Source organism: Canis lupus, chromosome 24 (genome assembly GCF_011100685.1).
Source record: "Canis lupus familiaris isolate Mischka breed German Shepherd chromosome 24, alternate assembly UU_Cfam_GSD_1.0, whole genome shotgun sequence".
NCBI lineage: Eukaryota > Metazoa > Chordata > Mammalia > Carnivora > Canidae > Canis > Canis lupus.
In genome coordinates this window covers 29301304-29326870 of record NC_049245.1, presented here as the reverse complement: position 1 = coordinate 29326870, position 25567 = coordinate 29301304, and the positions used below count along the sequence as shown (strand labels likewise).

Here is a 25567-nt window from a genome sequence, read left to right as displayed (position 1 = left end):
GGGGGCAGAATGATCCCTACCAGGTCTGTGTCCAAATCCCCGGAACCTGTGAATATGTTATCTTACTATGGAAGAAAGGACTTTGCAGATATGATTAGGGTTAATGACCTTGAGATGGGGAGATTGCCTTGCATTACCTGGGTGGGGCAAAAGTCATCACAGCGCTTCTTAAAGGTGAAGAACCTTTCTTGGCCCTGAGCAGAGGGAGATTTGAGGAGGGAAGCAGGCTTGGGAAGAGGAGGAAGGGGGTGTGAACCAGGGAGTGCAGGCAGCCTCTACAAACTGGAAAAGCAAAGGAGGTAGATTCTCTCCTAGAGCTTTCTGCAGGCACCTTGCTTTAGTGTCAAACTTCCGATCTACAGAGCTGTGATTAAAACTGTAATATTCACTCACCATTCATCCAGGAAGATCCATTTATTCATCCAGAGTCCTTCTTTGGTCATATCATATGCACACATACACACACACTCCCACCCGCCCCCCCACCCCCACACACATACACAGTCAGTACTACTCGAGTTAAGTGCTGGTGGGTCCAGGCGTGGCTGTAAGTAATCATCATAGTAATGATCATACTATTACTACTAATACTACCAATACTGATACAGCAAACACTTAAATCACACCCACCATGTGTACTTTGCTTTACATTTATGAATTCCTTCCGTTTTCATGACAGGTCTAGGAGGCAGGTAGGTTATGCTTCATGTGTCCATTTTACAGGTGGGGAAGCCAAGTCACAGAGAGGTTCAATAACTTGCCCAGGGTCACACAGCTAAGAAGGGATGGAGCTGGGATTTGAACCCAAGCTATCTGGCTTACATTTATATGCACACACACACACACACACACACACACACACACACACATCCCCTTGCATTCACACTCAGAATCACACACTCACTTCACACTTCTAAGGCCAGTCTCCTTCCTTCCCCCTCTCCTATCACTGGCCAGGGAGCATGAGGCAGAGAAAACAGAGTCTGGAAATTCCCTCTCAAAGGGATTTTTCGTGGATTGTTTTCAGGTCCAAGCTTCAAACAATGTTATTGATAAGAAAAAAACTTGCTAATTCTGCCCCCCCCCCCCGGATTTTGCATCTCCTTTATGAAACTTCACTCATTTCAACCAGATGATTGGTTCAATGTGTAATTAAATGTGAGTCAATGTGTCTGGCTTGGCAGACTTCTGCAGACCTGTTGAGTCCCAGGAGAGAGCTCTCAGAAGCTGCATCCGTGGTTGGTGTTCCTGGACGGTGGGGTCTGGAAACACTGACCCTGCTTCCATGGTGTCCATCTTCCTCTCTACCTCCCACCCCCACCCCAGGCCACAGAACGGGCTGGCTGAACAAGCCAGTGGACTGAAGAGTTAATTAGTGTTTTCAGGCAGCCAGCAGCTGGGGGGTCACCCCTCCACCTCCTTACCTGCCTCTGGGGCAGGGCTGGTCCCCTGGAACCTGTCGGGCTGGTTTGGAGGCTGTTATTACCAGGACTCCCTGGGAAGGGATGGAGAGCTGGAAGGGGGAGGGGAGGGTGGACAGGAAGGAGGGATGGGGAGCAGCGGGCTGGAGAGGAGGAGTGTGGGAGGGGAGCACTGATGACAAGAAGGGGGCTGGGAATGAGGAGGGTAGGGACAAGGAGAAGGAGGAGGAGGGCCGGGCTCACTCCTGACCTGGCCTGATTTCCCCACTTCCCATCCTCTCCCAACTCCAATCCCAGGAGAAGGACGAAATCTGCTTCCCTGGCTCAGCACAGGGCCTGCTATATAATGAGGGAGGCAAACCACTTTGAGAAGCCCCGAATCCCAGGGAGCCCACCTGGTGGGGGTTTGAGGCCTGCTCTGCGTCCTGGGGCTCCCCACTCAACCCAGTGAGCAATGTCTGGAGCTCTGAGTCTGGTGGGCCTTGGGAGAGGGGGCCAGAGCGGCATGGGGTCCACGCATGGGGACCCTGAACAATGATGGGGTTGTTACACAGCACTGGGTACTGGGTAATTAGGTTAAATGCAGTCGCCTTTCTTCTTGCCTCCAGTCATTTTGGGCCTAATTAACAAAATCATTAAAGCCCAAGTTATTTTTTCACTGTTTCTCCAAGTCCAGTCCCATTACCAACCCCCTACCACCTTCTTCTGACGCATTTCCTTCTGTCTCCTCCCTCCCTTCCCCCTCCCTCCCTCCCTTCCTTCCTTCCTTCCTTTTTTCCTTCCTTCTTTCTTCCCTCTTTCCAACAATTTCCTCCTTCCAACAAGCACCACAACACCACCAGCCCTGTGTTTTAGGCTGGGGTCCAGAGAAGACTCAGATCCTCCCAGAGCTCACAGACCAGGGACTCCCAGAAGGCATCACAGAAGAGGTGATGTTTGCGCTGAGGTTTGCAGGGTACACAGATGGGGGTAGGTAGTGGTGAACATCCCCTGAATTCCCACTCTGCCTGTCACTCTATGTCTTCTTTCTCAGTGAATTCTCATGACAAGGGTATGAGGTAGGCCTTGTGGCTCCAAGTTTACTGTTAAGGACATCAATGCTCAGAAAAGGTAAGGTGACGCAGGGTCACCTTGTCCAAGGTCACACGATGGGACCCAAGGGCCAAGGTGGCGGTCAGAATCAGGCCAGTCTGTCACAATGCTGTGTTCAATTGCTAGAGAACCTCCTCTATCTGCTCCAGGTTGAGAAATGACAGGGAGGGGGGTTAGAAAGATCACTGATGGCTCTGAACGATGGCTCTGAACGGTGGGAGAGAGCCCGATGTCATGGCGAGGCAGGGGGCAGCAGTGGGAGCCCTTACAGGATGTGGACAGCCAGGGTCAGACAGCCATGAGAGTCAGGCTCGGGACTGGGGAATAAGGAGACATAGAGGAATCTAACTGGGACAGTAGCCGGGGCCTGGTGCTTGGAGAACTCAGGGCTCCAGAGCCAGCTTGGCAGGTTTGAACCCTGACCAGGCCACTTACTGCTGTGTGACCCTGAGCAAGTCCCCAGACCCGTTGGACTCCATCATGTGGCAGTGATACCACCTACTTTGTGGAGTTGTTCAGGGCATTGAATAAATATAGTGTTTAGCACAGAGCCTGGCACAAATTAAATAGAAAATTATTCACATTTTTTTCAGAAAGCTGAGGACTGGGGCTGGGCTGGGGGATTGTCAGGAAGCCCCAGGACGGATGGTTTCAGTTTCCAGAAGAGACATGTAGAGGCCGAAGGAGGCTGGGGGTGGTGGTGAGAGTGGGCGGGGCAGGCCCTGGAACCCCCTCCTCAGGGTGTGGACTGTTCCTGCCCAGGAGCTCCAGAGGGATGGGGGTGGGGCTGGGGAGGGAAGACAGATCAGAGATGCCAAAGGTCACCATGGGGCCCCAGCTCCTCCCAGGGAGACAGATCCAGGAAGCCAGTCGAGGGCGAGGGCGGAGGGCAGAGGGCAGCTCAGCATCTCTCCACCTGCCGTGCTGGGGGAAGGGCGGGGCTGGGGCCTGGGGCAGCCTGGATTTTCCTGTTGTTTCTCTTTGTGCACAAAATCCGCCTGGTCCAAGTCCCCTCCATGATTGAGCTTTTCCCTCTTGACAGTCCACCTGGAGGTGAGAATGTCTCAAGGTCTGGAAGATGTCCTGCAGGCTCTGGCACGTGCTGTGAGACTATTCTCCTGACCTTCTGCTTGGCTTCCAGGTCTACACCCTAGGAAGTGTCTTTGCTTAGTTTGCAAGGGGACCAACTGCTTTCTTAGGCATAGAGATCACATGCCTGAAGCATCTTTGCCCAGGATTTATGCCCCATCCCTCAGGCACAGCAGCTAGTGTGTGCCTGGGGCCCCCGTGATGCTTTTGGGAGTCCCGTGGATATATTTTTATTTCTTTAAATTCAGGGGACTATTTTTTTTTAAGATTTTAAAAATTATTTGTTTATTCATGAGAGACAGAGAGAAAGAGAGGCAGAGACACAGGCAGAGGGAGAAGCAGGCTCCATGCAGGGAGCCTGAATTTCTTTAAATTCAGATGAAAAAAAGATGAATATAATTCAGCCTGGATTACATTTTTCTTCATACCAACACAGTTCTAATATATTGTTATGGAAGTGGGAGTCCATTAAAGCAAAAGTTCTTAGGTCACATGAAAGTCATGATGTAGCCTCGTCTTGGCACTTCCTCCTCCTATAGGACAAAGTACTAGGGGACAAAGAGTTAGGTTCTCTGGATTCACACTGCACTGGATTTCAGCCCTGATTCTAGCACTTGCCAGCTTTGGGACCCCAGCTAAGCCACTTAGCTTCACTGGGCCTCAGTTTCCTCTTTTGTAAAGTGACATAATGAATGGATGAGGGGCCTTTAGCTAGGTTACCTCTGAGCACATAAAAGCATCCAACTTATCAAAGCTATAAAAAAAAAGCCATTAGCCTGGTATTCAAAACCATTCTTTGTTTTTTTATTTTTAAATATTTTATTTATTTAGTCATGAGAGACACAGAGAGAGGCAGAGACATAGGCGGAGGGAGAAGCAAGCTTCCGACGGGGAGCCTGATGTGGGACTCGATCCCAACACCCTTGGATCATGACCTGAGCCAAAGGCAGTCTCTCAACTGCTGAGCCACCCAGGTACCCTTCAAAACCATTCTTTTAATAGATTTTTACTGAGTACCTGCTATGGATTAGGTTCTGGCCTGGTCCCTAATTATTTGGCTGCTGCATGTTCCTCAGCCTCTGCAGGCCCTGGTCCCTACCCCATTCACATCTGTACTCCCATCATCCCACTCCCCATTCTTGGATTACAGAGACCCTTATGGTTCCTGCCTAAGTCTCTTTTCCTTCCATCTCTCTCAACTCCCTGTTTGCTACTGGATCCTTGGAATGGTCTTCCTGGTCTGGGCAGGCAGCCCAGATCTGGACCCAGTGGAGGTCAGCTATCTTCTCCTGGATTTCTGCTCACTGCAGAGGAGCTGCCCCAAGCTTAGTCCCGCCCTCTCCCCCCTTCCTGCTCTCCCCTCCCCCCCACCCCTTGTGCCCCCTGGGTCCCACTTGGACCCAAGACCCTCTGCCCAACCCTCTCCACAGAGCCACATTCAAATTCAGCCCTGGAGTTGTCTGTGTTCACTTTTCTCCAACAATCTGCAGAAACGGAGGTCAGGCAACCTCCCATTTGAAATGTTGACAAGCTCAGCTTCCTAATAAAATAAAAGCCTGTTTTCTATCTTATTGCTGCCAAAGACATCATGAATGATTGATTGATTGATTTAAAGAAATTAAAACATGTCACATATTTTATAAGCAACTACCCACCCAAGCTGGAGTTTGGGTACCTGACATAAAGATTCCAGCTTTAGATGTGGAAATAAATATTTTTCAATATCGAAATCAATATAAAATATGAAAAGCTGAATAGTGAGCAAAAATAATTTCCTTTTCTCTTGGATGACACTAAAAATTTCTGGAGCCCTGGGTTTTCCACGGTTGGGATCTGTGGCTTAAATTAGGGGAAAGACAGATAAACTAAGAAAAAAAAATAACCATTGGCACAAAGACACTAGGTCAATGAGTTGAAAAAACCCTTCCCTCATTCCCTTCTGCTCTCAAGCCCCCAGAACCTTCTGAACCCCTGCTCATTGCTTGAGCCTTGTCTTTTCAGGGCTCCCTTCAACCTCCCCACCCAGTGAACCCCATATTCTGCACCCCCAAGATATGCCTCCCACTTCCACCTGTGTGGTTCCTTCTGCCTATGGTTCCCGCTCTCTCTGCTCCTCTTGGATGTAAGTCCCAGGAGGGCAGAAATCTTATATCCTTTATTGATGGATCCCAAACTCCCAGAAGGGTGCCAGGCATGCAACAGGTGCTTATTAAATATTTGGGGAATGCGTGGTCAGCCTAGAAAACTCCTATCTACACTTCAGAACATTAGTCAAATGTTCTTATTTTCGGTGTCGTCATCCCTGACCCCTTGGGAGCTGTGCTCCCATGCTGCTTTGCAACACCTTCTCTTAGAGCAGTTTGCATGTGGACATGTCAAGGAGCTCCTGGGTCTCTGCAGGAGGCAGATCTGCATTCTAGGCTTGCCTTTGACCCTTCATTCACCCACTCACTCGCTCACTCAACAAAGATTTACTGGGCATCTGCCTCTCGTGTGCCAATCACTGGGAATTAAATGGTGAGCAAAGTGAGTCTGGCGCCTGCTTCTTGTAGAACTTCCTGTAGGCACGTCCATTAGCCTGTCCTCAGCTATGACATGGGTACTATCCCCTTCCTCAGCAGGTTGTTGTGCAGATTCAATTAGAAGTCACAGCTTGGCTGTTGCTGCCTAGCAGGTGCTTGTAGATTTTGCCCAGGCCCCAGCTCCCTCACTGGACTCTGAGCTCCTTCTTGGGGTAGGGGAGGTTCCCATTCACTCTCTCTTCCCCTGGGCACAGAAGAGGTGACAATAAACTGAGGATGATTGTGTTGCTCTTTATGCCTGTCTCTGGGGCTCTCTCTGACACACACTGACACACGCCCGTGCATACACGCAGTCAGACCTGGCCTGACCTGACCACACAGGCTTTTCCAAGCCTCAGGACCATCTTCCACCTCTGAGTGGGCTGGTGCTAGGGACAAGAAAGAGTGCCAGAAGTCCAGGATTCCCAGATCTGGAATCCAGATCTCAGGGCAGCGATGCCCTGGGGCAGGGTGTGCCCAATCTCTGACCCGAGGCAGCTGCGGCCCAAGATACGGTACACTTTCACCCAATTTCTCAGAATCCCTGGGGACAGCCCATCCCACCCCCACTCCTGCGCCTGTGTGGCCATTCACACACCAATGCCTGACATGTGGCCAGAGGGCCATGCACCCGCCCCCTTGAGCAAATAGCAGTGCATGTGAACAGTGTTTGGCTTCAGGTCTGGATGTGGCCAGCTGGTCACTCAGGACTCCTGCCCCATTCTGCGGGGGTGGAGGGGCAGACGGAGTGCCTGGACGCATGGGTTCTTGCCTCAACCTCAAGTATAAGCCAGATCTGGTACATATCCCTTCTTGTCTCTAGGCCTCAGTTTTTCAATCTGTACCAGGGTCTGGCTGGTTGGCAGGAGGAACAAGACTCCAAGCTTTGTTCTACCAAATTTTTCTACCAAATTCTTGGGTTGGGTGGAGAAGAATATGTGGACATTTCAGGTTTAGGTTCTATACATATTTCTTATGCACCTGCTGTGTACCAGCCTTAGTCATTTCTGGAGTCACCCCCAAACTCATTTTGTCTTGAGTTCCAATCTGACCAACATGCTGTCTTCCTCATGTCCTTCCAGGACTTCTCACACTCTTGGGGACCTCTCAGGTTATGGTGCCTCTCACCCCAAAGAAGTAGAGTCTGACATGTTGGCAGGGAGTGAGAACTCCTGCTCCAAAATGGAGCAGGAGGGGATCCTTGGGTGGCGCAGTGGTTTAGCGCCTGCCTTTGGCCCGGGGCACGATCCTGGAGACCCAGGATCGAATCCCACGTCAGGCTCCTGGTGCATAGAGCCTGCTTCTCCCTCTGCCTATGTCTCTGCCTCTCTCTCTCTCTCTCTCTGTGACTATCATAAATTTAAAAAAAAAATAAAAATAAAAAAAAATAATTTCATTTCAAAATGGAGCAGGAGATTCTGATTTCTTAAGGGTGGCTTAGGACTATAAGAATATTTAAATAAAGTGGGAGTTGTATGGCATATGACACAGCCTAGGAAATCAGATGATGTCACTTCAGCAATATTCTATTGATCAAAGTGGTCACAGGTCCCTGTTTCAAGGGGAGGTAGCACAGACTCTACATTTCATTGAGAGTAGTGTCAGAGAAATTATGGCCATGTTTGAAAACCACAATACCATGGCAGACTTGGGGGTTGGGCCCATGAGCAGATGGTGAGGTAGATGACCACGTATGTCTCCCACGCAACTTTGCATCAGAGAAACACTTTGAAATCTGTCAGGCAGAGGAAGAAAGGGGCTTGAACCTGCACAGGCCTGAGTTCAAATCCTGCTGTTGTCACTTAACTTTCCTGAGTTTCCATTTTCCCAGCTGAAAGCCAGAAGTAAGTACTGTCACTTCCTCAGGCTGGTGCTGCAGTGAGAATTTAGTGAGCTGATGGAGGAGGCTCTAGTGTATGGTCTGCGGTCAACAGCAACTGCTCTTTGGTTTCATGGATGCTTTTGTACGTAAATGACAGTGAGAATAATACCGTACAAGCTTCCCCTCATCCACGAGTAGAAGTGAATTCAACGTATGTTCTTGGGCCAATCGCTCTGCAAGGATCTGGAGATACAGAGATGAACACAACAGAGCTGTCAGGCCTTGGGACATCCATACCCAGGGACGGGGGAGAAGGAGGGGTGGGGTGTGTATGTGGGTACTCCCACAGCATGGTGCTCGGTGGGCCCTGGGTCTTGGCGGAGGTCTCCTTTGGTCCTGTCTTAGTTCACATATTGCTCACCGATTCAGTTACATCTAAGAGCCTCCTGAAGTCTTTGAGAATGACCAGAGAAGGAAAAAGCCCGTTTGATAAGAACTCCTGTGAATAAGGCACAGTTAGGGCTCTCAGCTGGCTTCTCATGCTACCTACCACCCCTCCAGTACTGTGCTCAGGGTTGTTCATGAAGCATGTAACCAACAGCTTTATGAGACATGTCTCTGTATTACTGCACTTTATAGACAGACACTGAGACTCACAGAAGCCACATGGTGGTTTGTCCAGGGCCACATGGCATCAGAGCTGCCAAAATATGAATAAAACTCCTGACTATGTGGATGGAAACAAAGTGTCCTGAGCATGGCAGAGATACATGGTGTTCTGTGCACATTAGAAGCTCCCCCCTCCATCCCCCCGCCACCAGGGGTGATTCTCACTGAATTCCACTGGGATCCATCCAGGGGAGGGAGGGGGAAAGACTTCAGAGCCATGGGGGTGGGCACTCTCCTCGCTGTGGGACACAGAGGCCTATGAGGCAGATTATTCCCTCAAGTCTCCAGGGTACTCTTGTGGGCCAAAGAGCTCCATGCTCACTGAGAGGCAGAACTTGACCAGATATTAGCCATTTAGAGCTGTCTGACAAGCAGCACAGTTCGCCTGTGGAGTAGTGAGTGTCCTGTCACTGGGGGTGTTCAAACTGCGTGAAGCTGGCAGTGCTGCTGAGGGTTGGGTGTGCGTGAGGCCTCTAGCCTTGCTTAGCATTGAGCAGGTGCTCACAGCAGGGGGCCTCCAGGGTTCAGGATCCAGGTTCTCTTGGTTGCTCAGTAGGAATCACTGTTTGGATCCAGGCAGCCCCTCACAAGCTAAGGAGGCAGGAATTATTTTCACGATGACCAAGCATCTTACATGCATTATTTCATTTGAACCTTGTCTCAATGCTAATCGTTATGCAGATCTTCGGGGATTATTACGGTTGAGGAAAGTGAAGCACAGAGGGGTTGGTTATGCAACTGGCCCAAGGCCATGTAGTCGTTGGCAGAGCTGGGATTTGAACCCAGGCCCCTAGCTCTGCTCACTATTGTCCTTGCCTAAGGACCCAACAGGGGCAGGACTGCCCCTTGGAATCTCTGGCCAATGCTGATAATAAGGCAAGTTGTTCTATCGATAGGACCCCTGAAGCACCGCTGGGCTGCGGGACCCTCAGCAGGACGCGGTTCTGACCCGCCCAATGTGCCTGCATGCCAGGTTCTGTGCTGAGCCCCAACAGGGCAGCAGGGAAGAGGCAAGCGCAGGGCAGGGTGGGTGGAGGGTCTGGGATGGGGGAGGGCCCCAAACAAGGAAAAATGGGACTGGCTGGAGGTCACCTGGTGGACACCCGGCTCCCTCCCCCAGGGGAGGCAGCTCAGCCAGGACTGCCCCACTGGAACCCTCCGCTCCCTGTAGGGGTGAGTTCCCCTTTCCCAGCGGCTGCCTTCATTCCCAGTCTCACCTCCCACCTCCCCGATTAGGTCATGGGACAGACCTGGGGGACTCTGTGAGCCCAGAAGAGGGGCAGCTCACCTGGCTGGGCTGGGACTGAGGTCCAAAAAAGAGCCCCGAAGGAAGAGAAATGTAAACTGAGGCATCAAGGGTGAGTGGGAGGGAGCCAGCTAAGGAGGGTGAGCAGAGAAGGGAGGGTTAAGTGTTTCAGGCAGAGGCACTGGCATCTGGGGAGGTTCGGGGCCAGTGGGTGGTGTGACAGGAAAGGGGGGTGGCCGGGGAGCTGAGAGAGGTGAGGCGGATCCCAGACCACACAGAGACTTGGAGGCCACAGGGAGCAATCTGTATGTTGTCCCTGGGGACCCGCTGAGTGCTGGTTGGCAGGGGGTGTGTGTGTGCAGCCAGGGCCAGTTAGAGAGGGCCTGGGAGCTGGGGAGGGTGTGTGGAGGCCTGGCATCAGGGGGGCCGCCTGGACTGCTCCCCTAGCACCCCCCTCGGGTGTGTGTATGTGTGTGTGTGGGGGGGCATTGAAACGATTCCTGGGTCCCTTTCAAGGAACTTCCTCTTGCCGCCTGGTCCCCCATCTCCAGGAGCCCATAAAGCCAGTACTGTGGGTAATTACAGGCTGCAAGAGGCCCGGGGCAGGGAGGCTGGGGACGTGAGGGGGGCGGGTGGGGTGCCAGCCAACAGGAGCCGTCACGCCGGCCTGGCTGCCCAGGAGAGAGGGTGCAGACACTGAGGCCCCCGTAAAGTTACTCCAGGGCAGGCCGTTTTTACAGGCATTCTGGGTGGGGGCATGACATCATTGGGAGCCAATTGGGGCCCCCCCCAGCCCTTCTTTCTTCTCTGAGGCCTATCTCTGTGGTTGCCGATGTACATTCTTGGGAACGTGGTTGCCTTCCTCTGGAATGCTTGGACCCAGTGGGTTTTGCAGCCACTGGCTGTGCAGGTCCTCTTTCAAGCAAAATCAGCCAACCCCTGTGTCCTACTTCCAAGTCCTCCCTTGGCCGCTGAATGGGCCGCCTTGAGTTCCCTTCAGGCTGCAACTTCCAACTTCTTTTAAAGAATCAGTTTCTTTTGAGAAAAGTCATCAACATGGATGGAGGAACAAGGCAATAAAAAACAGAGACAATGGAACAGAGGGGTCTGGGTGTGAGTCAGTCCCAGCTCTACTCCTTACCACCCGTGTTGTTCTTGGTTAGGTCTCCACGGCATCCGAGCCTCAGTTGTCCCCGCTGTAAAATGGGGATAATACCATCCGCCCAGCAGGGTGGTTCTGGATGGGTATTAAGTATTCAACGATCTCTCACCAGTGTTTTCCACAAATCCATTCTTCCTCACAACTCTTGATTCAAAGATTTTAAAAGCCTTCCCAGGTCTGCCTATTTCCCACATGATATTTATGGGGCAGATGATCTTAAGGAAGACGGAAGTGGGGCCCAGACAGGCAGAGGGTCTTGTGAAAGCCATGCCGTCTAATTAAGCCCTGTTTGTGGTTCTTTTGTGAAGCGTGATTATTTGTTAGCTCCGGTTAAAAGAAACTATAAAACCAATATACGACCCAACTGAAAATTTAGAGAACGAGGGAAAAAAAAATCCTTCCCATCAGGCTACCAGCCCAGCATTGCAAGTGCAGTGACTTTTATGTTAACCCAGAGCATGTACTGCTGGTGTTGATAATAAACTGGAGACGTTGAATGTGGCTTTCTCACTCACAGTCTAAAAGCACCTTTGCCTGCCGCTCCAGCCTTACGGATTATCCTATTAATGGATCCCTATTATTTCATGAAATTGGTGTTCAATTTTACTTTCAATTTTTCCCTCTTCTAAATAACGCTTTAATGAACAGGTTTCTTTTTCCACAGAGTGTTTCTCTTTATTGGTCTCATTTCCTTAGGATAAATTCCCAGAAGTGGAATCAGTGGGTCTCAGGGTAGGAACATTTTTGTGGTTTGTGATACATATTTTCCAATTTACTTTCCATAAAGCCTGTTCTAATTTACTTTGCCTCCAGCGAAGTTTGCCTGTTTAGCAATTTCAGGGCAACCTCACCAGCATTAGGTATTACTGTTTATAATTTTGTTTGCCATAGGATAGACTGTGATTCCTTTTTTATTTTAATTCCTGTTTCTTTGTGGGTGAAAGATATTCATGTATGTATTATATGTATTGATGGATTTGCATTCCCTTTTAAACATTATCTGATATTTTTGGTGTGTTCGAGTAAGATGAGTCTCTTGCTACAAAATGCAAGACTATCATTCCTACTTGCCCGTGAAAGGCGAGTATATTGTCTTCCGTGTCTGGCACTAAGAGTTGTAATAAACTGGGGCTGTCGCCAAGGTTGAAATAAACAAATGGTTACAGCAGACAATAGAAGCGCAAACCTGACCCTGATTAATGAAGTTGCTAATGTGGCTTCCTGGGGTGGATGTCAGCCAGGGGCTTCCCCTGTGACTCGCACTAGGTCCTGGTGACAGTAAGTGGGGGGGGTGTGATAGGATGCTTGCGGGGCTAGGGAGGGGGGTGGGATTTGGAGTAGGTGGGTGGGGTTTGCTTTCTACAGAAAAGGGCTGATTTGGCAGGACCTCACCGGGAGAGGAGTTTGCATGGGGTGCAGGAGCAGACACGAAGGAGGAGGACGTGAGGCAGGGTCCTATGGTGCTTAGATTGGCCATCCCAGACCGAGTCCTGTAACCCAGCCCAGAACTGAGCATCCCGGCTGGGCCCGACAGAGAGACTTGAACAGCCAGACCCGGATTTACTGTGGACTGAGGGACATTCAGGAACCCAGGCAACATGGCCTGCCCCCTTCGCTTCCCAGCTGGGTCTGGCCCTCCCCAGCTCATGTCCTCCTTGTCCTTTAGTGGGCTCCCCTTTTGGACAGCTTATCCTCCTCTTGGTTCAAACAAAGGCTTCTCAGATTGCTGTCCTCAGAGGGCCTGTGCACTCGATGCGTCCACCCCTGCTTGTGTGGCCCCAGACTTGCTCACTCTCTAACTAGGGAATAAGTGCCTTGCTCACACTCATGCCTGTTCATCCTTGCAGTACCAATGCTAGCTCCCCTTCCTCCAGGAAGCCTGCTTGACCTCCCAGGTAGCTAATGACTCCCTCCTTTGTCCTCCTTTGTGGAAACTTTTATTGCTGTTCTTGTCACACCAGACCTAGGATCTCCTGGTCGCAGGTTGGCCTTCCTTCCTAAGGGCTGCCGGAAACTACGTCCAGGTCTGGGCCTCCTTCACCCATCCCCAGCACCTGCCAGGACACGTCACAGGCACTCAACGGACATTTGTGCAAGAGTGAATGACCAGCACTCTGCCATTTATGAGACCTTCTCCCCACATATTATCCCGATTGGTAGAAACATTGTAAAGGCAGCAGGGCTGAGTGTCGGTATGGGCATTTCACAGAAGGCAATAACAAATAAGCCAGCAGCGTCTCAATGTGCCAAGACAGTGCTCAGCATTTTACAAGTAGTCTCTCCTCTTGGGAGGAGGCTGGGGCTTGCTGAGGTCAGTAACTTGCTAAGGTCACTTAACATAGGGACGGAGCTGGAATCTGAATCCACGTGTCCCTGAAGCTTCCACGCTGGTAGGCGACACCTCCAAATGGCATCATCTTCCCTGTCTCCATGTCTGGACCTTGAATTCTGAAGGGAGGGAACAGTGTCTTATTTACCCCTGCACCTCTGGTGTCTAGCACAGGGTTGGGCACAGGTAGGTGTCAATAAATGCTGATGAACTGGATGGACGGAAGGATGGATGGATGGATGGTTGGATGTCTTCCCCAGCTCTGTTGCAAGCAGGGAGTCTCTGCTTTTGTGCAGTACGGACGGGAGATGGGAGTTGGGTTTAAATTGGGGCTGATCCCGCACCTGAGTGATTCTGGTCATAAAACACAAGGGTGTGTCCTCACAGGGACACAGTGAGCAGCGTGCCTGCCAATACATCGGATACGTCTTGCCAAACACCAAAGGAAAAATGCAATGTCCTAGGAGATCAAATAGCTGCCTCCCTCCCATGCCAGATGAGCAGGATCATTTTGCTCCATCTACATATGTGGTCCTCCCCTGGCGATGGCCTTGGGAGATAACGTATCCCATATATGTCCCAGAGCGTGGGGAGCAGCTAGCATGAGCGTGATGGGTGCTGCAGGGGTGGGGAGGGCCCCCCTCCCTTTCCAGGCAGCAGACACACTGGAGGGAAAAGCAGGGGTCCCATCCTGGGCCTGCAATATCAGGCGGGGCCTGCTGGGGTCAGAGTTAGCCTCTCTGCCCAGCACTGGCAGGGCCTGAGTACCTGGCCAGTGGACTCTAGCCCTCGGAGATTTGAGCTGGAATTAGTTGTTCTATTCTAAACCCTGCTTGAGGCCCACTGGCTGGACATGCAGCTTAGTTCCCGATCTGTATCTGAGGTCCAAGAACAAAGCACAGGGCCCCCATTTTCACATGTATCCTGCCAGGGCACTCAGCTTCACCAGTCTGACCTCCTTTGGGTTCTGAGCTGGACAATAATAAATATGAGAATAGCTAAAATTTATTGAGCATTGACTTTCTGTTAAATGTGAATCTCATCCAGGCTGTTGATATTTCAAAGTACTTAAGGGCATGGATGTTGGGGTTAGCAACACTCGGATTCAGCTTCTGACACCTTCTGCTAATAGCTGTGTGACTCTGGGCAGGTCACGTCACCTGTCTGAGCTCAGTCTCCTCAGCTGGTGAGCCACAGTCTCTGAACCTCAGAGGTGGCTGGGGGTGAGGGATGGCGGTTAATGGAGACCCCATGTACATGGGCTTTTGCATCCTGCCCAGCATGCTGCTGGAGAGACAGGACAAGAGGTGAGGGATGCAGAGTGAGGAGGCTGAAGGGCCATGGGGAAGGGGGATTAACCAGTCACATCCCCACTCTATGCAGCCAAGGGTTCATTCTTGGGCTCTGCTCAGGGTTACGGGGCAAGGACAAGACCCTTCTCTGGGAGGACAGTGACCAAACCCACCTGCTCTCTGTCCTGCCTGGCTAGTACAGGAGACAAGTGCCAGGGTTCTCTGAGCAAGAGGGAGGGTCAGGGCCTGGGAGAGGGGGCAGTCAGAGGAAGAGGTCTGGGGCTGGAGCAGGGAGAGGAGAAAGGAGGCCCCCTCCCACTCTGCACCCTGCAGCCTGACTTCCCAGAGCTCTAGACTGGAGGCAGTGGGCAGCTCTGCTCTGCGTACTTCCGTCTGGATTCAGCTCTCTTGTCCGGTCACAGCCAGGCTCTCTCCTGTCCTCCGTGCTGCTTCCCCAAACTGGGTCAGAAGCCACAAAGTGGTGACAGTGACTCTTTTCCCCAACTGTATTCTGAGGACCATGGGTGTCTCTGGTTTTCTCATCTGATGTCCTAGGAAATTTTATTTTTGACAAAAATGTTTGATGAATGAATGAATGATATGTGAGAATGCTTATGGTTGCCTGGGGAAGTAGAGATTGTTTGAAATAGGCTTATTCCACAACACACGGGCAGGGCATGTTGTCACACTGGGTAGTGTGTGTGTGTGTGTGTGTTTACACGTGGGTGTGAAAGGTGGAGGGAAATAGGTGGACACACCCCTAGAGCCACTCGCTGCCCCCAGACCTGAGGCTTCCCAGGCAGGATCTGTCTCCACTCACCCACTCGGCTGCTGGGGGTGGGGGTAGGGAGAGGGGGCCGAGTGCCAGTCGGGGGCTCTTGTTTTCCTGGGAGGGGCACCAGCCCTCACTGGGGGATTTGTACCAGCAGCTAAGCAGATAATTGCTTGTCAGATTGATTGAAGGCTTTTCAAAATGTCTTTTCCTTGAAATGTCCTCCCATCCCCCCAATGAGCAGATTATTTGAGTTGGAACGTTTCCCCCTCAGCTTTTTCCCTCCTTTCTCAAAGTAGTAATTACTGCCCAAGTAGCCCTCCATGGCGTTTCCTGTCATCTGGAGGCTGAAGCCAGCGGCTGTTTCCTCTGCTGGGTGAACAAGCCAATTAGGGGAACACCCTACCCCCAGCCCCAGTCCCAGCCCTGGCGGCTCCCGGTGGCCTGGATGGGCCACGAAGGCCTGGCTGTCCCCTGTGGGGATGGCGGATGGGAAGGAACTGGCTTCACTGACCAACTGAGGTGGCCCCACTACCCTCTTCCAAATCCCAGAGCTTTCCTTATGCTTTGTGTCCTTGTTCCTTTGTGTGTGTGCATGTGGGTCCACGTGCTCATGCATGTGTGTACACAAGGATACGCTCCTGCATATATGCATACCTGCGTGTGTACATGTCAAGTGTGCATGGGCTCTTTGGTCCCAGTAAAAACCCCAAATTACTTGCAGTGATTTTCCCAGAGTTGCTCAGCTTGTCTGCCAAGTGTCTTCCCTTTTTAAGTGGAATGATGTCTGGCAAGACGGATAGAAAGGCAAAAATGCAAATAGAGTGAAATGCTGATTGTTGATTTTAGGTGGTGGGCTTATGAGTGTTCATGGCACGATTCTTTCAATGTTTCCATATTTCCAAATATCTCCAATGTGTTCACAATAAAAATGTGGGTAAAAAGTTTGCAAGGTTGCTCCACCCACCTCGCCCACACTCAGGATTTGTAATGGCCAATAGCCTTGCACTTTGCTTTCACGTTGGTCCTCTTCCTCCTCTTTCTTCCCATCTTTTCCTCCTCTCCCTAAGACTGACCTCTCAGATGCAGCAGGCCAAACTGAGCAGGACAGGACGCAGTTCAAGATGAGATTAATAGCTGAGGCTCATGAGTCAAGATCGGTTGGGTCTATTTTAAGCTCTGCTACTCTGTGACCTTGGGCAAATGACCTAACCACTGTGTGCCTCACTTTAGCCATCTGTAAAATGGGGCTAATAACAGAAACTTCATAAGGTTGCAGTGAGCACTGAACAAAAATGCATGTAAGATGCTTAGCACTAAGGCCTGACCACGATCTGTGCTTAACAAATGTTTGGTAAACAAATAATAAAACGAGATGTTGTAGGGAGGTACATAGCATAGAGAATCATGGGTGGGGGGGAACATGCCAAAGAGATGAGTGTAGGGGACCCTAATGGGTTCAGTGTGGCTGGATTATAACATGGATGAGCGGAGTGTGGAAGGACAGTGGTGGAGGGAGGCTGGAGTGGAGGAGGTGTTGGGAATACTTTGCTTTGATGACAAGAGTAGGGACCTTGGGATCAGATAGCTTGGTTCAAATCCCATCCCTGCCACTTGCTAGCTGTATAACTGGACAAATGACTCACATCTCCATGCCTTACTTTCTCTATCAGTTAAACATGAGGACCATGGCTCTTCTCACCTTACGGGGCTGGATTCATTGAGTAACTGCAGAGAACGTAGACCAGTGCCTGGCTGCCTGGGCCATGGGAACGTGTGATAGAAGTGTTTGCTATGATTATCTTCCTTAGACATGTGGGCACAGACCCCACACAGTTGTGTGCCTGTGGCTGTCTCAATGTGCTGAGTACTCATGTGTGCAGGTGCATCTTCAGCCATGTGATGCATATGTGTCCATTTGTAGGTGTGTGATGGGCACAGGGCACAGGGAGTCCATGGGGCAGCAGAACCATGGGAGATGGTGCATCCATCCTGGGCAGAGTCTCACGGGTCCCCGGCAACAGTGGAAAGTATGATTTATCGACAAGAGTCACTGTCACTTCCTTACCTGAATGCCTCCTGTGTTCATTCAGCCGACAGACGTTTCTAGAGCACCCATTATGCACCAGATGCTCTGCACTTGTTGGCTTTGCCTAGATTGCTCTTCCACATATATTCTTTTTGGACTTTTAGACTCAAGTCCAATGTCACTGCCTCTGTGAAGGCTTCCTGTCTACAGCAGACCATGTTAGTGGGTTCCCTTGCTACCTAGCTCTTGATCTTGCAGGGGAGACCAGTGACTCCTGTCTATTCACCATTGAATTCCTAGCACTGGGCACAGCTTCAACATATGTGTTTTGAATGAATGAATGGATGAATGAATGAATGGTTTAGTGTGAAGACATCACAGGGGATCCAAATCCTGCTGACTAGTTCAACAAAGAAGCTGGGAGTTGGTTCACCAATTTCTTAGTCACCGCAGTCTGTGCCACCAGCTCCCCACCAGGAAGGTGGCAGAGGCTGGGGGTGGGTTGCTCAGGAACAGTCCCAGGAGCAGCGGGCGTTGGCTGTGCAGAGCATGGCATGGTGGTGGGCGGGGCGGAGGGGTGGTGGTGAGTTCCTCAAGGCTGCTGGATGTGTTGAGAAAAGCAGGGCAGGAAAGTTGTCAACGTCCTTCAGATAACGGGGGACATTTCGACCTTGGGCTCGGCCCAAGGTCCTTCCCTGGAGGCCCTGGTGGCCCTGGCGCTCTAGGCCCTGACACCCAGGGGAGGCCAAGGAAGGCGCCTTGGCTGCAGCAGCATGGATACTGAGCCGCCCTTTATCTCCTTGCACCACATGCCTGCTAGCAGTGGTGGGTACAGAGTGCACTGGGGGTTCACAGGAAGCCAGAGGAGTTTCCGCCCCTCTGGGGGTCAGAGGTGGCTGGAATTTGGCAGCCAGGGAAACGGAGAACTTCCTGTGGCCCTCTTCAGAGCTGAGATTGGCAGCAGGAACCAAAGAGAACTGGCAGCCCAGAGATGCCAAAGCTGTGATTTTCATGGCCAGTTCCTCCTGCAAGACACATGGTGGGGCTGGATCTCACAGTATATGGGAGTATAGTATGTGTATATGTGTGTGCACGCACGCACGTGCATGCTATAGTGTATGCATATGTGCATGTGCACAAGCATGTGTATGGTACACATGCACACACACATGTAGAGTGTGTGCACACATGCGTGTAGTGTGTCATGCACACACATATATGTGTATGTGCACGCACGGCTCTGAGTCAAGAATTTAGGGTCTGTGTGTCACTAGATACACCTGTGTTTGTGTCCAGTTTGGATGTGAGTGCTCTTGGCATACACGTGAAGCAGGAGTTTATATATGTGTGCTTATATATATGTCTTTTTTGGCTAATAAATATGATACTTGACACTCAAATATATGAGCACTAATACTCTCTATTAAATAAGATTCCCAGTCGCACTCAGCCTGGGTTATTAATCAGAGGTGGGCAGTTGGAAGGAGTGGCCGCAGGGTTGTCTTTATGGGTGAGGGGCAAGCAGAGCTTCTCGTCTGCTAGGGAGAGGCTTGGGTGTGGCAGCTACATGGGCACCCCCGGCAGTCCAGCCCCATCTGGTGCCAGGAAGCAGGTGATCTCAGGCAGGGTGAGGAGCAGGATCAATGATGGGGCCCAGGCCTCTGGGTTGGACATGGAAGTCCCTGCCTTGAATAACCACAGATATGCACTCTAAACTCAGGGCCGTGGGAATTGAGATAAGGCCTCTTGGGGAGGAGGAGTTTGAGTAGAATCTTCGCCTTCGTGGCATCTAAGAAAGTTTGTTATTCATAGTTATTAAGTATTTGTGTGATATCTGTTTTCTAATACTAAGCCCAGAGTTGGTGAAGTATGGTCTGTGGGTCAAATACGGCCCACTGTCAATTTCTGTAAATAAAGTTTTATTGGAACAACACCACATCCAGTTGGTTATATGCTCTCCGTGGCTGCTTCTGTGCTACAATGGCAGAACTGAATAGACCCTATGGCCTATAAAGCTTAAAATATTTACCATTTGATGTTTGTAGAAAATGTTTGCTGACCTCTGTATTAGACTTAATTTCATGAAGGTGGGGATTATAAGGTTGACACATAGCAAGTACTTAATAAATATTAGTTAAATAGATGAATGACTTGATCTATTTTGGAAGGTGCTTGTTAGAATTCCAGGCAGAGGGAATAGCATGTACCAAGACATGTGGCCAAGAAATGGCACAGGGTGTGCTGGTCATGGGCATATTTGGTGTGGTTGAAGTTCAGAGAACATAACACACACACACACACACACACACACACACACACACATTGGGGACCATGGGAGCCCAGAGATGAATATAGCAGAGGGAGTGTTTGGTGAGGGAAGAGTTCCTTGAGATGGTGGCATTGAACAGAGTCTTACGGATGTGTAGGCATTTTCCAGAAGGGAGAGGAAGGGCATGCCAGGTGGAAGGAGCAGCAGAGGTAAAGGCTGGAGACTCAAGAGAGACAAGGTTGGATGCTGGGTACAAGATCTTGCTAATTACTCTGAGCTTTGATGAACATGTAATGGGGACCACGGGGTCCAGCATGAAGCTGGAGAGGTTTTGGGAGGTACATTAGCAGGGCCTGGAAGGTTTCCCTCAAGGGATCTGTGCTTTATTTTCTGGACACTGGGGAGTCTGGGGAATAGTTGCGCCTGCCTCCCAGGGCGAGGCTAAGGGTTACATGACATTAGGAAGATGAGCACATCCGCCCTGTGCCTGGCACACAGTGACAATAAGCAGGCTTGCCAGATAAAATACAGGATGCCCAGTTAAATCTGAATATCAGATGAATGAGAAATCATGCATTAGTATAAATATGTCCCATACAATATTGGGATCTCACAGTATAGTTATGTCCCATACAATATTGGGACATACTTATACTAACTCATGATTTGTTTTTCTGAAATTCAAATCTAACTCAGTATCTGTATTTTTACTTGTGAAATCTGGCTCCCCATTATTACGGGATGTTGGCTGAACCTGGGTCTTTGTTGTTGGCTTCAAGGCCGGAAAAACTAGCCAGTGAAGCCAGAAATGGGATAACAAGCAGTGGGACTGGACACTGGGGCTGTGAGCCCAACCTCTTGGCTTATGGGAAAGGAAATAGAGGCGCAGAGAGGGAAGAGGCCGACTCAAGGCCACCCAGCCAGAGATGGTGCTGGCCTCCTGCTTTTCTCTGTGGTTGGTCAAGGAAAGTTTTGTCCCTTAGGGAGGCTCCCCGACACAGTCCGAAGGCAGGAGGAAGGCTCCAACCAGAGGGCTTGGGAACTCTTAGTGTGGCTTCTGGAATGTTCAGAGCCATCCCAGGCTTGGCAGTAGATGCAGTGTGTGATCTCGGTCACATCCCTTACCCTATCTGTGCCTCAATTCATCTAGCTATAAAATGGGGCTAATTACACCTACCTCACAGGTGAGTTGTGAGGATTAATTAATGTTTGTAAAGGCTTTGTGATCCTTGGATGAAAGACGCTCCTTACATAGAAAGGGTCATTATATTTATTATTATTATACAAGTGCCAAGTATTATTACCTTAATTAGCTTTTCTAGATATCAAAAGCAATTAGACTGATCACTTGCTAAACTCTGCTTTGGAAACCCAAGTCAAAGAGGCTCGCACACTGACCTGTCAGCTAGCATTTTGGTGAGGAGCTGCCACATGCCAAAAGGGAGGGCTGGGATTTACAAAAGAAATTTGTTTCTGGCCCTGGATAAGGTTGGTCCCATAGCAAAATTTTCCAGGCGTTTAAAATTCCCTGAAAACAGAGGTTTTTCAGTGGAAATGCTGATACAGGGAGCTCTTAGGGGGAGCTTTAGCTTTGTGGCCAAGGCAGCCTCAGCTGGGGGTGGAAATGTGTCCTGTTTTCCCTCTGTACCTGGAAGCCCCAGGGCCAAGTGCAAGTGAGGGGGAGGTAACCCCATCTTTGATGGGGGCGTACTGTGTGTCAGGTGCTACCTCAATGCGTGCATATCTTTAATCACAATCCTACGCGGTAGGTAGGAACTTTCTGACCCTCATTCTACAGATGAAGACACTGTGGCTCAGAGAAGTTAAGTGATCCCAGAAGGTCACACAGCTAGGCAGTGCAACAAGAATGCAAACGTGGGTCTTGCTGATTCCTTAGCCTTCATCCAGGTTCTATGTAGTGGACTCCCTCTGTGGTACCTGCAGTCTACCTGTCCTGGGTTGAAACCAGTCCCTAAGTCATCTGTTTTCAGACTGGCTCGTATTCAAAAGGATGGATGACACCACATAGGTCTGAGTGGCTCACTGTGGCATTGGGGTTACCTACAAACTCAGGCCTTGGTCCGAACATGGCTTTGCCTATTCGGAGTCTTTGGACCCAGTTCAGAGCCCCAGGCTCTGGCAGAGGAGGGGCCTGTGGCCTGAATGTGTCCCATCAGGGCAGGCAGGACAGGCCGGGGCAGAAATCAGTGGGGTGAGGCTTCCTCTGTACTGTCCAGTTAGCTGGGAAGGTGTGAAGATGGCTGTAATTAACTTTACCAGCATCCTTAAGAGAGGTGAGAGGATCTTTCTCCCACGCCCCTTTCTATTCTGTCCAGCTTCTTCAGTGACCTTGAGGACCCTCCCAAGGCTGTGACTAGGCAGGGGGTAGCACTGGATGGAGCTACATTGCCAGTGTGTACCAACCAAGATTATATTCCAGGCATGCATGCTCTACAAATCCATTTTCTTTTCACTGAGCCACCCCGAGGGCTGGGTTGGGGCCTTTGTGAAGTTAGTGGGTGTGCTGGGAGGTAGTTGAAGTGTTAAGGGCTTGCTGGGTGAGGGGGTAAGCATTGCAGGAAGAGGTTAGCATGTCAGTGGAAGAGTTGCTGGCTGGCTGGCTGGGATGGTGGATGGGAGTAGGTACTGGACAAGGCATTGTATGCGTAGATGGAGGAGGGCCGTGCATTAATGGAAGAATCGATGTGTGGGTGTAGCGAGAGATAAGGATAGGTCAGAAACATACAGAGGGGTTGGAGATTTTGGGGGATGGAGAGAAGATGTGGAAAGCGATAGAAGGGCTGGTGGGGTGGAGAGTTGGACGGTTGGCAAATGTATGGAGAAACTGGTCAATGGGTGGAGGGCGTGTGGGTGGTGGTTGGAGGAGTTTGGAAGCGAAGGGGAGGGCAGTGCACAGGTGGAGGGCATATCAGATGGGGAACGGGTTGGCAGAGATGAGGGCTGAATTGAGGATGCAGGGGTTGGTGGAAATGGGGGAGGCTGAGGGAATTAGTGACGAGGTGGAGAAGTTGGTCTGCGAAGGAGGGATGGGTGGAAGGAAGAGAGGTTGGCAGTTGGGTAGAGCAGGTGGTGGTTGGATGAGGAGTGGACAGAAACATGGAGCCATTGATAGATTGGTGGGTCAATGGAGGATGGCGGCTCAGTGGAGATGTCAGGTGGGAGAAAGTATTGGCAGATGGGAAGAAGGATCGGCAAAGAGGGGGAAAGATGGCAAAGTGGGGGAAAGGTGGCAGAGGGGGGAAATGTTCAGTGGAAAGAAGGAGGGCTTGGTGGAAGAGTAAAACTGTTGTCTGGAGGACAGGCAGGTTGGCTTTGTGGCCCAGCCTGGACAGGCCTCCCTTTACCTCCGGGGGCCTCAGCCTCCTTGAAGGCGGCCCAGAGCAGGTGGCAGGAGCCTTGGCAGCCAGCTCGGTGGGTGGCGGTGACCACTCCCCCCTCGTGTCTGCCCGCCCCTCCAGCAGCCAGCTCTCTCTGTGCTCGTAAATCCCGGCCGGGCAGGCTTTCTGTAATTATCCCTGGAATATTAGCCCCAGAGGTGGGGCAGGTGGGGCTGGGCAGAAAGGAGCTGACTCAGAGGCGCTCGCTGTCTTTCGGGGGGTGCGTCCAGCGCAGCCAGTGTCCGGCGCGCCCGCCCGCTGTCTGGGGGGCCCCGGCCTTCCTGGGGAGCTTGGGGCCCCGAGGAAGTGTTAATTAGGTAGGATCCAGACAGGCACGTCTCCCGCTGTCCCTCTGTCTCCCTGTTTCTCTGTCTTGGTCTCCTGCTCACATCTTGGCTGTACTCTCTTTCCTTCCTCCACCTTTATCACTTCCTCTGGCCCTATTGTCCCCTTCTATTCTGTTTTCTTGTCTTTTTTAAAGATTTTATTTACTTATTTGAAAGAGAGCGAGAGAGTATGAATGGGGGGAGCAGCAGGCAGAGGGAGAGGGAGAAGCAGACCCCCCTGCTGAGCAGGGAGTCCCATGTGCGGCTCGATCCCAGGACCTGAGATCATGACCAGAGCCGAAGGCAGATGCTTAACTGACTGAGCCACTCAGGTGCCCTTCTATTCTGTTTTCTATTTCTACGGTGTCTGACTCCTGTTTTCTCCTCTGCTTCCTCCCTTCTCTCCCTCTCTGTCCCTTCATTACTGGTCTTTGCTGCTTGTCCCTCTCCCCTCTGTCCTGCTCTCTCCCCGATCTGCCCCGCCCGCCTCCTCTCCTGCCGCCCTCCTGCGCCTCTCTCATGGGCGGGGTGGCCCATGCACCTGCTCCCCATAGGAGCACCATCTCTATTCCGTGTGCGTCTTGTACACGAAAGCAGAACGGTTTCAAAGGAGGTGCTCTTTTGGGCTTCAAGTTATGTTTAGAAGCTTCCAAGAAAGCATTTTTTCCTTCTCCTATTGATTTATGATGAAAGGGTATAATTAGCCCACCCAGAACTCTGGCCAGAGCTGGAGAGGAGAGGGAGAAGGAAGACAGCGGCAGCTCTCTCTCTGCAGGTGGCAGACCCCAGCCAAGGAAGACCCTGACCCCAGAGCGCTGGGGGCAGGAGGGGAGATCCTGCACAGACACAGGTGGGAACCCCGTGTTGACTCTCTCATTGGGGCCACAGAATACCATGTGCTGAAGAGTACTTTGGAGTTTGAGAGGCCTGGGTTCAAATTCCACCCCTCTTCCCTCTCCCTGGCTGTGGGATCTTGGACAAATGGCTTAGCCTCTCTGATCCTCATTTTGCTCATCACTAAAATGGGATCAACAAGACCTTCCTTAGGGACTGTTGTGGAAATTAAATGAGACTGTGGGAAGAAAAGCACCTACCAAGTTTCAAGCAGAGGAGCAAAACCATTAAGAGTGATAGGAAGCAAGAAATTGATTGTGAGGATTTGGTCCCACGCGATGGTTGGAGAGGAGGAAACTGTCTCTGGAAGGTGGTTGCACTCCTGTTTGAAGTCAGCAGGGCAAGCAGTCAAGAGGGAAAGGCATACAGAAGTCCAGAGCAAGGGCAAAGGGAATCTGAGCTGGAGCCCACAAGGACTTATGGGTCCCCAGCTGCAAAGATGCAAGTGACATCCTGCAGAAGCTGATGCCCTGCGCTGCAGAGCTCATCGTGCTCCAGGCCCAAGACCTGGGGGATCTAGGGGAAGAGAGCTGATCAGGGGCTGGAGGAGGTGTGGTCCGGGTGCTGCCCTAAGTCATCCAGGTGAGCCTGCAGACCAGCAACAGCACAAGTGCTCCCCAACAGCCCCAGGGGACCACTGCAGACTTTCTGAGCATCAACGGCATCTGCCTGCTGTTGCTTTCCTTCCACTTCCAAATCTCATGCAAGAGGTCTCCTGGGGCCTAAGCCAACTCCAAACTATGCAGGGAGGGGTTAAACTTAGTCCCAGTTTATTTAGATTCACTGTGTAAACCCGCCAGGGCACCGGCCCCAGCCGTGATATATTGACCTCCAATATCTGTTCTTGTCTGAATCACCTAGTGTGAGCTTTGGGTCCGAAGATGGCTTCCTTTGTTGCCAAGTGACTTAGAACTTTTGGGTGAAGGTCATATTTTAAAATAGGTTTTTGCTTTACGTGTTTTTAAAGCTCACCAAGTATTTTTAATGCATGGGAGGGCATGGGAGCCATTCGTCCATATGCAACGTGACTGCTCCCAGGGGCTGGGGGGTGGTAGGTGCTCAATAGATGCCAGGATCAGAGAGACCCTAGGTGACACAATCGTAAGTGATGGCTCTTCCATCTGGCCGCAGGCCTGTGGTTCTGCTGTATCACACTGCACCCCAAGAGGACAGGCCAGGGGGTGGAGACATTAGTA

The 25567-nt window shown here is 51.0% G+C and overlaps 1 long non-coding RNA gene across 2 annotated transcripts in view; it reads left to right on the top strand.

Annotated features, from left to right (window-relative positions):
- The window catches only part of LOC102152253, a 111228-nt gene that overhangs the window by 14165 nt on the left and 71496 nt on the right, over positions 1–25567 (top strand). The gene's annotated exons all lie outside the window — the stretch shown is intronic.